We start from the raw sequence: 10,451 nt of genomic DNA, 5'->3' as shown, positions 1-10,451 counted from the left end.
CCACTTATATTTAACATAGTTCTTCAAACTCTAGCCAAAGCAATTAGACAAAAGAAATTAAAGGGATACGGATAGGAAAAGAAGAACTCAAACTATTTCTATTTGCCTATGACATGATTGTATACCTAGAGAATCAAAAAAAAAATTCACCAGAAAACTTCTAGAACTAATAAATGAATTCAACAAAGTAACAGGATATAAAATCAACACCCATAAATCAGAGGCATTTCTCTACATCAGTGACAAAAGTTCTGAGAGAGAAACTAGAAAAACTACCCCATTTACAATAGTTTAAAAAAATACAATACTTGGGAATTAACTTAATGTAAGAGGTGAAAGATCTTTACAATGACAACTATAGAATGCTAAAGAAAGAATTTAAAGAAGGCCTTAGAAGATGGAAAGATGTCCCTTGTTCTTGGATAGGCAGAATTAATATTGTCAAAATAACCATACTACCAAAAGCACTGTTCAGATTTAATGCAATTCCAGTCAAAATCCCAATGACATTCCTCATAGAAATAGAAAAAGCAATCGTGAAATTCATTTGGAAAAATAAGAGACACAGAATAGCTGAAGCAAGTGGCATCAAACCTTAAACTATACTATAGAGCAATAGTAACAAAAACAGCATGATATTGGCACCAAAATAGACTTGTAGATCAGTGGTACAGAATAGAGAACACAGAGACAAACCCATATAAATACATTTATCTCATACTAGACAAAGGTGCCAAAACATACATTGGAGAAAAGATAGCCTCTTCAACAAATGGTGCTGGGAAAACTGGGAATCCATATGCAGTAAAATGAAATTAAGCCCCTATCTCTGACCATGCATAAAACTCAACTCAAAGTGAATCAAGGACCTAGGAATTAGACAAGAGAACCTGTGCCTAATAGAAGAAAAAGTAGGTCCAAATGTTCATCATGTGGATTAGGCCCCAACTTCCTTAATAAGACTCTTATAGAGCAAGAGATAAAATCAAGAATTAGGGCTGGGGATGTGGCTCAAGCGGTAGCGTGCTCGCCTGGCATGCGTGGGGCCTGGGTTTGATCCTCAACACCACATACAAACAAAGATGTTGTGTCCGCCAAAAAATAAATAAATAAATATTAAAAATTTTTTTTTCTCTCTCTCTCTCTAAAGAAAAAAAAATCAAGAATTAATAAAGGGGGCTGGGGTTGTAGCTCAGTGGTAGAGCGCTTGCCTTGCATGCATGAGGCCCTGAGTTCGATTCTCAGCACCACATAAAAATAAATAAATAAAAATAAAGATATTGTGTCCATCTACAACTAAATTTTTTTTAAAGGGATGCTTTCAAACTGAAAAGCTTCTTCTGAGCAAAAGAAACGATCAGTGAGGTGAACACAGAGTCTACAGAATAGGAGCAAATTTTTACCACATGCACATCAAATAGAGCACTAACCTCCAGGATATATAAAGAACTCAAAAAACTTAACACCAAAAAAAACCTAAATAACTAAAAAGAAAACCTAAATAACTAAAAAACCTAAATGAATATAGATGCAAAACCTCTCAATAAAATTACTCAATAAATCAGTAAATGGGCTAAGGAACTGAACAGACACTTCTCAGAAGAAGATATACAATTGATCAACAAATACATGAAAAAATGATCAACACCTCTAGCAATTAGAGAAATGCAAATCAAAACTACTCTAAGATTTCATCTCACTCCAGTCAGAATGGCAGTTATTAAGAATATAAGCAACAATAAGCGTTAGCGAGGATGTGGGGGAAAAGGCACACTCTTACATTGCTGATGGGTTGCAAATTGGTACAACCAATCTGGAAAGCAGTTTGGAGATTCCTTAGAAAACTTGGAATGGAACCACCATTTGGCCCAGTTATTGCACTCCTCAGTTAATACCCAAAGGACTTAAAAACAGCATACTACAGTGACACAGCCACATCAATATTTATAACAGCACAATTCACAATAGCTAAATTGTGGAACCAACCTAGATGTACTTCAATAGATGAATGGATAAAGAAACTGTGGTATATATATACACAATGGAATATTACTCAGTATTAAAATAGAATACAATCATGGTATTTGCAGGTATTTGGATGGAGTTGGAGAATATCATGCTAAGTGAAGTAAGCCAATCCCAAAAAAACAAAAGCCAAATTATTTCTCTGATAAGTGGATGCTGATCCATAATGGGGGTAGGGGTGGGGAGCATAGGAGGAATGGGGAAATTTTAGATAGGGCAAAGGGGAAGGAGAGGAAGGAAGGAAGCATGAGAGTAGGAAAGGTGGTGGAATGAGATGGACATCATTACCCTAAGAACATGTATGAAGACACGAATGGTGTGACTCCACTTTGTGTACAACCAGAAAAATGAAAAATTGTGCTTCATTTGTGTACTATGAACTAAAATGCATTCTGCTGTCATGTATAACAAATTAGAACAAATAAATAAATAAATAATTTTTTAAAAAAGCATTCCATTGTTTTCTGCCTCCAATGTTTTGTGTTGAGTAGTCTGTTAGAAATTTTTCTTTCAAATTTTTTACATTTTTCTTTTAAGTTATTTTCATCTTTTCTCTGTGGTTGCTTTTTTGATTGCCTTTCAGTTTTTGATGGCTGTGGAAATACTTTGGGGGGATGTTTCTATGTGTGGATTTATTTATATTATATTGTTGAAGATTTAGTAGGCTTCCTGAAATTGGGAATTCATGTCCTTTCATTGGTCTTAGAAAATCAACATACAAAAATAGCTTTTATTGTACACTGATAGTGAACTCACAAAGAAATCAAGAGAACAATTCTGTTCACAATAGCTTAAAAATACCTAAGAATAAACCCAGCCAAGGAGGTGAAAGACCTCTGCAATGAAAATTACAAAACAGTGAAAAAAGAAACTGAAGATACTAGAAGATGGAATGATCTCCTGTATTCTTGGATAGGCAGAATTAATATTGTTAAAATGACCATATTACCAAAAGCAATCTACAGATTCAATGCATTCCTGATCAAAATACTAATGACATTCTTCACAAAAGTAGGGAAAATAATCCTAAAAATTCATAGATAATCAAAATAGACCCTAAAAAAGATCCTAAATAGTCAAAAACAATGCTGAGCCAAAAGCAATGCTAGAGGTATCATAATACCTGATTTCAAAATATATTATAGAGTGATAGTAACAAGAATAGCATGGTACTGGTTTTAACTTTAACAATATAATTTTATTATATTTTAGTTTCTTATTTTATGTTCAATGAATTTATGCATAGTTATTTCATGATTTCCATTAGATTATTCTAATATCAAATATTCTCTGGGGTTAGGTTCTGACTCTTATTCAGAGTGGATTTTGTGTGTGTGTGTGTGTGTGTGTGTGTTGCTAAGGATTGAACCCAGGGACTTGTGCATGCGAGGGAAGCACTCTACCAACTGAGCTATATCCCCAGCCCCAGAATGGATTTTTTTTCTTCATGTATTTTGTAATTTTTGAACTAGTATCTCATATTTACCCAAACTAACTGTGATTGGGAAACCTGTGTAACCTGCATTGAGGGCATGGTCCTGGAGAGCAGGTTTGGTTTGCTCTGGCCTGATGTCATAGGCATATCAGAAGTTTGGCATACTGATCTTTTTTCTTCTGAAAGGGTATTCATTTTCCTTTACCCATGGGTGTTAAATATTCAGGGAGGATTTTTCCCACACAGAGCTAGGTCTACTCAAACTCTCCTTCTGCTGGAAAGTTAGTTATTTTCTAAACCACCCTTTCACAAAGGGGCAGCCCTTTTATGATCCTGGTTTTATGAAGGAGGTTTTTAGTTCCATCTTAAGAATGATGATTATTTCCTAAATAGACATTAGAGCTCCCTGGATTTCCAAGGCTAATGCTGCCTATTGCTCCAGCACTGTCTCTGTGTCAACTCACAAGGGCACTTCTATGTTTTTCAGTCTTCCTTTTTGTTTCTGGCACCTGGGATTTTCTTTGGTTTGGTGCCCTTCACTATGGTTTGAAAGAATATTTGTTATATTTTGTTCTGCATTTATAGGTGCTTAGAGCTGGAAGACTCAGATGTTTTTAGTTCTTACAGCAAATCAGAACTCCCTAACATTCTTTCTTTTTTAAGATTTTTAAACTTCACTTAAAACAAAGCTTTGAGATATGTTTTCCCCATGGAGAAGAAAATATGAAAGAATAAAACACAAAATCCTAAAAACAAATTAAACTACACATGTATTTAAAGACTTAGCATCCTAGCTTGCTTTGGGTATTTACTAGCTTGCTTTTAGTGCATCATGATGCAATTGAAGGAAATGTATTTTTTCCTTCTGATTTAGATCTTTACCCTCCTCTTATATATATAAATATAATCCAGGGTTATATATCCTAACCCTGGATATATAATTTATCCTCTGTTATCCTTAGTTTTCACCTTTAAATAGGAATAATGATTTTTTAATTCTCTCACAGTGTTATTATAAAGTTTAATGAAATAATGTACAGCTGGTGACAGCTCTCTGTAGACTGCAAAACATGATGCAAATTATAGTTACAGCTATGAACTTCCAGGTATTAATGGGACTAGTGACTTGCACTTGTTTTTATTTTCTGCAATTGAATGTTTCTGAGAATCATGGGTCTGGCCTATTCACTTGCTTATATTATATTTTAATCCCAGAACTTTTTTTTTTTTTTTTTTAGTACAAGAGAAATGCTGCACTAAACCTTTCCTGGAATATTAAAACTACAATTATTAATTAAGTTGAATATATTATTTACTATATCAATAAAATATAAATTCTATTAAATTAAAGGAAAGAAACGACCCCTCCCTTTTCTCATTCCAAAGAAAGTGCTTCCATGATTTGAGTTGTGTGCTGTGGTTTTTATTATTTGCCTCTATTTACTAAGCAGTCTTGCATTCTGGGCAAGATATATATTAAGGGAGTTGGGAATCTTGGCTACCATTGTAGCCAAGTAATATTATTTTTTAAGTTGTAAAATACACATAACATAAAATATACCATCTAGAGTTCAGTTGTGTCATATTATTGTACAACAAACTTCCAGAGCTCTTTTCATCTCAAAAAACTAAAACTGTTTTCCACAGCAGCTGCACCATTTCTCTCTTCTCAGAGTCCTTCAAAATACCATCTTACTTTATGTCTGTATGAGTTTGACTAATCTAGGCACCTCATATAAATAATAGCATACAGCATTCACCTTTTTCTGATTGGCTTACTTCACTACATAATGTCCTCAAGATTCATACATGTCACATCATGTCTCAGAACTTTTTTTCTTTTTAAGATTGAATAATATCCTATTTCACGTTTATACCACATTTTATCTGTTTTTGTCTATGGATGCTTGTATTGCTTCCAACTTTTGGGTATTGTGAATTATGCTGTTACCAATATTATTGCATAAATATCTCTTTAAGATCTGATGTTCAATTCTTTGGGTATATAACCCAAAAGCAGAGTTGCTGGACCATACAATAATTCTATTTTTAATTTAATTCTATTTCCAATTTTTTCATATCCTCACCAACACGTGTTGTCTTCTTTTTTTTTAATAGTAGCCTTCATAATGAGTATTATGGCTGCATACTCTTAATGCTTAGTGATGTTGAACATCTTTTTGTGTGTTTTTGCCCGTTTGTATATCTTAAGGATGTCCTTTTAAGGAAGAATCCCAGGATATCATTATGTAACACTTTCACTTACATCTCATTGGCCAGAGCTAGATAAACCAAGGAAGATTGGTTAATACAGTCTTTATTCTGGGTGGCATGTGCTGTTTATTAATTGGGTCATTGGTTTTTGTTGTTGAGTCATAGGAGTTTTTTACATATTTTGGATAACCGCTATCAGATATATGATTTGCACATATTTTCTTCCATTCTTTTTTATTGCAGTACTGGAAACTGAACCCCCTCTATCACTGAGATACATCCCCAGCCTTTTTAATTTTTTATTTTGAGACAAAATTACCTTAAATTTGCCCAGACTGACCTCAAAATTTGCCATCTTCCTGCCTCAGACACATGAGCAGCTGGGATTACAGGCATGTGCCACCATGACTATCTTATTTTCTCCCATTCTTTAGGTAGGTTGTCTTTTTACTGTGTTAATTGTGTTCTTTGATGCACAAAAGTTTTAATTTAATGTGGTCCTCTTGTTGCCTACACTTTTGGTGTCATATCTAGAAATCATTGCCAAAAGTAGTAATACATTTATGTAGCTTTACAGTGGGAACCATGGACATGAAAGAGCAAAACCAGTTTTGTCTAAGATCATAAATTATTTAAGTTCTACCTAGAATTCAAATCAGATAGGAGGTAAAAATAAAGAGGAATGGATCATTCTTTTAGGCCAGTCAGCACTGCCAACCTCTCCCTGTTTGAACATTTACACATCTTCTAAATATTGTGGACTGTGGAGTCTGTTCCTTGCCTAGATGCCCACTTTCCTAACCTCTCACTGAGGTGTGGCACATGACTGTCTATGTCAGTCACCTGCATCTGTTCCAGAGTTCCTTGCAGTGGCAATGGATGTAGAAAGCCTGTGTTCCTGAGGGCTGGCAGAGATAGCAGAAACAATGATGTCTTGAGTCCAGTGCCTGCTGTGTGTGCTAGAGCCTTCTGGCTGTCTATGATTACCTTCTTCCATACTAACAAAATCTTTTATTTTTATCTGGGCACATGCCACTCAGAATAAAGTCTATATTATTTAGTGGAAGTGTTGCCTAACCCCCATCCTGGGATCCTTTCTTAAAGGACTGCTGGCTTCATCCCTTCTTTTCTGTGTGTTGAAATGGAGATCAGGATGGTTGGAGCTGGAGCAGCTATCATGAACCACAAGATAACCACAGTAATGGAGGCCCTGTGTGTGGGAGCAACATTATAGAAGGGTCCTGCATCTGCATGCCTGAGACTCCAAAGAACAGCTCTAACAGCCCTGTTAGATAGTCTCATATTCTCCAGACTTGAATATGAGAAAGAAAAGTACACATCAATTCTAAGGTCCTGTAATTTAGGATCTCAGTTGCTTGCAGCTGAAGTTAGTCCTAATCAGTGCATAGTGTCAGTAGTACAAATGCAGTATAAGGGGTGGAGTCTGCAGGGGACAATTCTGTGGTGTGATTTGAGGTTCATTTCTGATTCATTGTCCTTGTCTCGTTCTTCAGCCTCACTTGTGATTCTGATGTACCTGACATTTTAATGAATTCCCATTCTCCTTAAATAAGTTGGAATTGAGTTTGATTGTTTACAACAAAAAATTCTTATGTATATAGGGTGATGATTTCTTAAAACTTTTTAGAAACCTAACTTTGTTTTCCACCACAAATTTCAGCCTTAAAATTCAACTCCATTTTAAGAAAAGTTGACATAAAATTCCACACACACAGAAACAGTTAGAAAACAGTCATTTTGAAAAGGCAGTCATCACTGGGCTTCCTTTAAGTTATAAGACCTCTTTTGTGTTTAAAAATGATATAATATTCAACATATTCTCCTTCTAAGTCAATGATAGATGTGCTGACTCTATAAAAGGAAGTCTAAGTATGAAGGAAGGAGTGATTTTAATACCTAGTCTATCTTAGCACCTCACTAAGTGGTCCTCTGGGCAATTATCGCTGAACTGCAGTTATCTTTAGAGTAATGGAAGAGCACATTTATCAAAAGGTCTCAGTTACTGATTAAAGACAGGAAGGTTTCAGGCCAGGGTGCCAAGGATTGGAAAGGTCAACAAAAAGAATGGAAGAGATTGTGTTTCCAATTAAAGCTCTTTTGATCTTAAAATACTATCAGGATCTCATTTGGGGCTTATTTGGGACACAAGAACCTTCTATCACCTAGTTGTTGAACACAGCACCAGTCTGAACTATTTGTTCCTTCATTCATTTATCCATGCTGCCAATCATCTCTAAACACTTATTAGGTACCCACTCTGTGGTAGGCACTGGACTGACACCTGCGCCTCCTGCTCCTTGTCTTCATAACCACATACATTTCACATTCTGAATAACATCAGTGAATTAAGCTGAAGAGTCAAAAGGAGGAAACATCGCTCATTTATTGTCATCTATCAAATATAGTGTATGACACACTGGGGACGTAGAACTTGATGAACAGGCCGCAGGCTGCCTCACTCCCTTGGCAGGAATGCATACCATCAAAGTGCATGTCTAAAAAGGGTTAAGTCCCTAAAATATGGATTATTAAGACAAACTTTGCCTTTTTTATCCTCTATTTGCCTTTTAAAACCTTTTCTATGAAGAAGATAACCATCCTTGATTTGCAATCACAGTCTTCTGGGAATACAGCTATGTGATTGGATCCAAACCCTCTCCTCTGTCATCCATAGATAATTGTTTGTAAGGGCAAGAATATTGTATTTTATTCATCTGTGCATCCCCAGAGCTTAGAATGTGGTAACAGTTTAAATATTTTTAAAATTTAAAATTATTTCTCACAATTGACCTATTTCCTCTTAGATTCACAAAACTCAGCTTAAAGATCACTTCCTCAGGAATATCTTCTCTGATATAGAAGTCAAGGTCTGGGCCCCCTCTTATGAGTTCAGGGAGCACCGTAAGTTTCCATTTTATGGCACTTACTATGCTTGTATTTACATAATATTTGTGTCCTGTATTAGAACATAAGTTTCAGGAGGGTTAGAACTGTGAATTCTCTCATCTTTGGTATTATAATTCACAATAAGAGCCTGGGACACATTAGATGCTCAGTAAACATTTATGGAATAAATGGATTTTGATCCCCCAAATATTTATGAGTCTTATCTTTCTCCCTCTGGTCGTCTATTGTCTACACAGTCAATTACAACTTTTCAAAACTATTGTAGTTTTTTTTTTTTTTTCCCTACACAAACTGGTTTTTGTTCCTATGTGTTTCTGCCACCTACTGGTTAGACACCCGGTGTTTTGATGAACAGATGTCAGAATGGCTACATTTCTATGCAGAGCAGTTTTTATTTTTTATTTTTTGTCACTTTTCCAGGACTTTGATTGACAAAGCAGTAATGTATTTCTGCCTTCAGAACTATACTTTTTAACCTTGTTCTGTAGGAATGTGCCCATTAGGCTCTGTAGGGAAAAAAAGTTGTTCTCTTCAATTAGGAACTGAGATATTCTGAGCTCTTTTCCTACTTTAAATGAGCCACTAGAGGGTGCAGTGACATGCTCTGTTGCACCCAGATTGCACCTGTAGAATTAGTGGTAGATGGATCTTAGTGACCTCCTGGGCCAACTTTTCCCATTTGAAAAACAGAGAGAGAAAGGGACTCGCCTAAGTTCATAGAGTTGGACAAAGCCAGGGCTAGAATCCAGACCCCTTGCTTTCCCGTCACTGTAGCACACTGCCTCCCGCCCTCTAGGCTTTGGAGGATTCTTGTAGGGCAACTGATAAGGATCAATTTTGACAAGGCTGATTAACCCACCAAGACAGCCAACGTTATCATCCAGGTTTATTTATTAATGGTCCATATGTAAACATGTGGGCTGGAGGGAGGGGAAGCATGAGATAATGGAGGTTGTACTGTATCCCAGCACTTGTGGGGAAAAAAGACAGAGTAGATAGTGATAGCTATTATCTTTTTATTAGTCAAGCAAGATTCCCATCACTCCTTATTCCAGTAACTACCTTCCCTCTCCCTCTGCCACTCACAGAGGCTGGCCAGTGACAGGGCTTGCTAGTCAATTCCCCACTCCTTCCCCTCCCCCAAGAGTGATGGTTCAGGGGAGGGAATGAATTTCACCTGGACCTTTCCAAGTCCTTCTGTGGTATTTTTGAGTTTGAAGCTAGAGAAACAACTGTTTTGTATTGGGAGTTGTGGTGCCACAAGGATATAAAGTTAAAGGATAATGGCCATCTTTCTAACCACATAGAGAAGACCTGCTATAGAGGCAGATAAGACTTGCTAAGCAGAGACCTGGACAGACAGAGGATGGAGTCTCATTTCTAATCCTTCTGCCCTGGCACCTACAGCTCCTCTCATGTTCACTTGAGTTACCATAAGTTATTATGCCTAGCTACAAATGTTTATCAATTCTATTTCCCTTAAAAGAGAGTCTGATTTCTATTTTTGTCACCTACAATGAAGTGTTTTGTAGGTCTAGAGACATACAAATTACCCAGAAATACTTTTTAAGTTAATATACTGTCTACAGTCACTATGGTTTAGGGTTTTGTCTTCTTTCCTCTAATCCTAAATTGTTGAGACAAGAGAATCTTTCAATACCAAACTCATGAGTGAGGAGTGATTCACTTTCTGTGTGTCTTCACTGTTGTCTATCCTGGTCAGCTCAACCAGGAATAATATGTTAGTAATGTGGCCACGTGACACAGTTCCACTCTATAACACACGCCTTATACCCACACTCCCACAAACATCCAGGTGTTCTGCAACCCAGTCTCTTCAATTATGGGA

General features: G+C 36.3%; 1 non-coding gene across 1 annotated transcript; it reads left to right on the top strand.

Moving 5' to 3' along the window:
• The first annotated feature begins 1,180 nt into the window (after positions 1-1,180).
• On the top strand, positions 1,181-1,253 carry Trnaa-ugc (transfer RNA alanine (anticodon UGC)). The gene has a single exon. It is a non-coding gene; the product is annotated as a tRNA-Ala (tRNA).
• The last annotated feature ends 9,198 nt before the right edge of the window (positions 1,254-10,451 follow it).

The sequence above is a fragment of the Marmota flaviventris genome, chromosome 12 (assembly GCF_047511675.1).
Source record: "Marmota flaviventris isolate mMarFla1 chromosome 12, mMarFla1.hap1, whole genome shotgun sequence".
Lineage (NCBI taxonomy): Eukaryota > Metazoa > Chordata > Mammalia > Rodentia > Sciuridae > Marmota > Marmota flaviventris.
The sequence above is the reverse complement of the archived record's forward strand: the minus strand, read 5'-3'. Positions and strand labels throughout refer to the sequence as shown.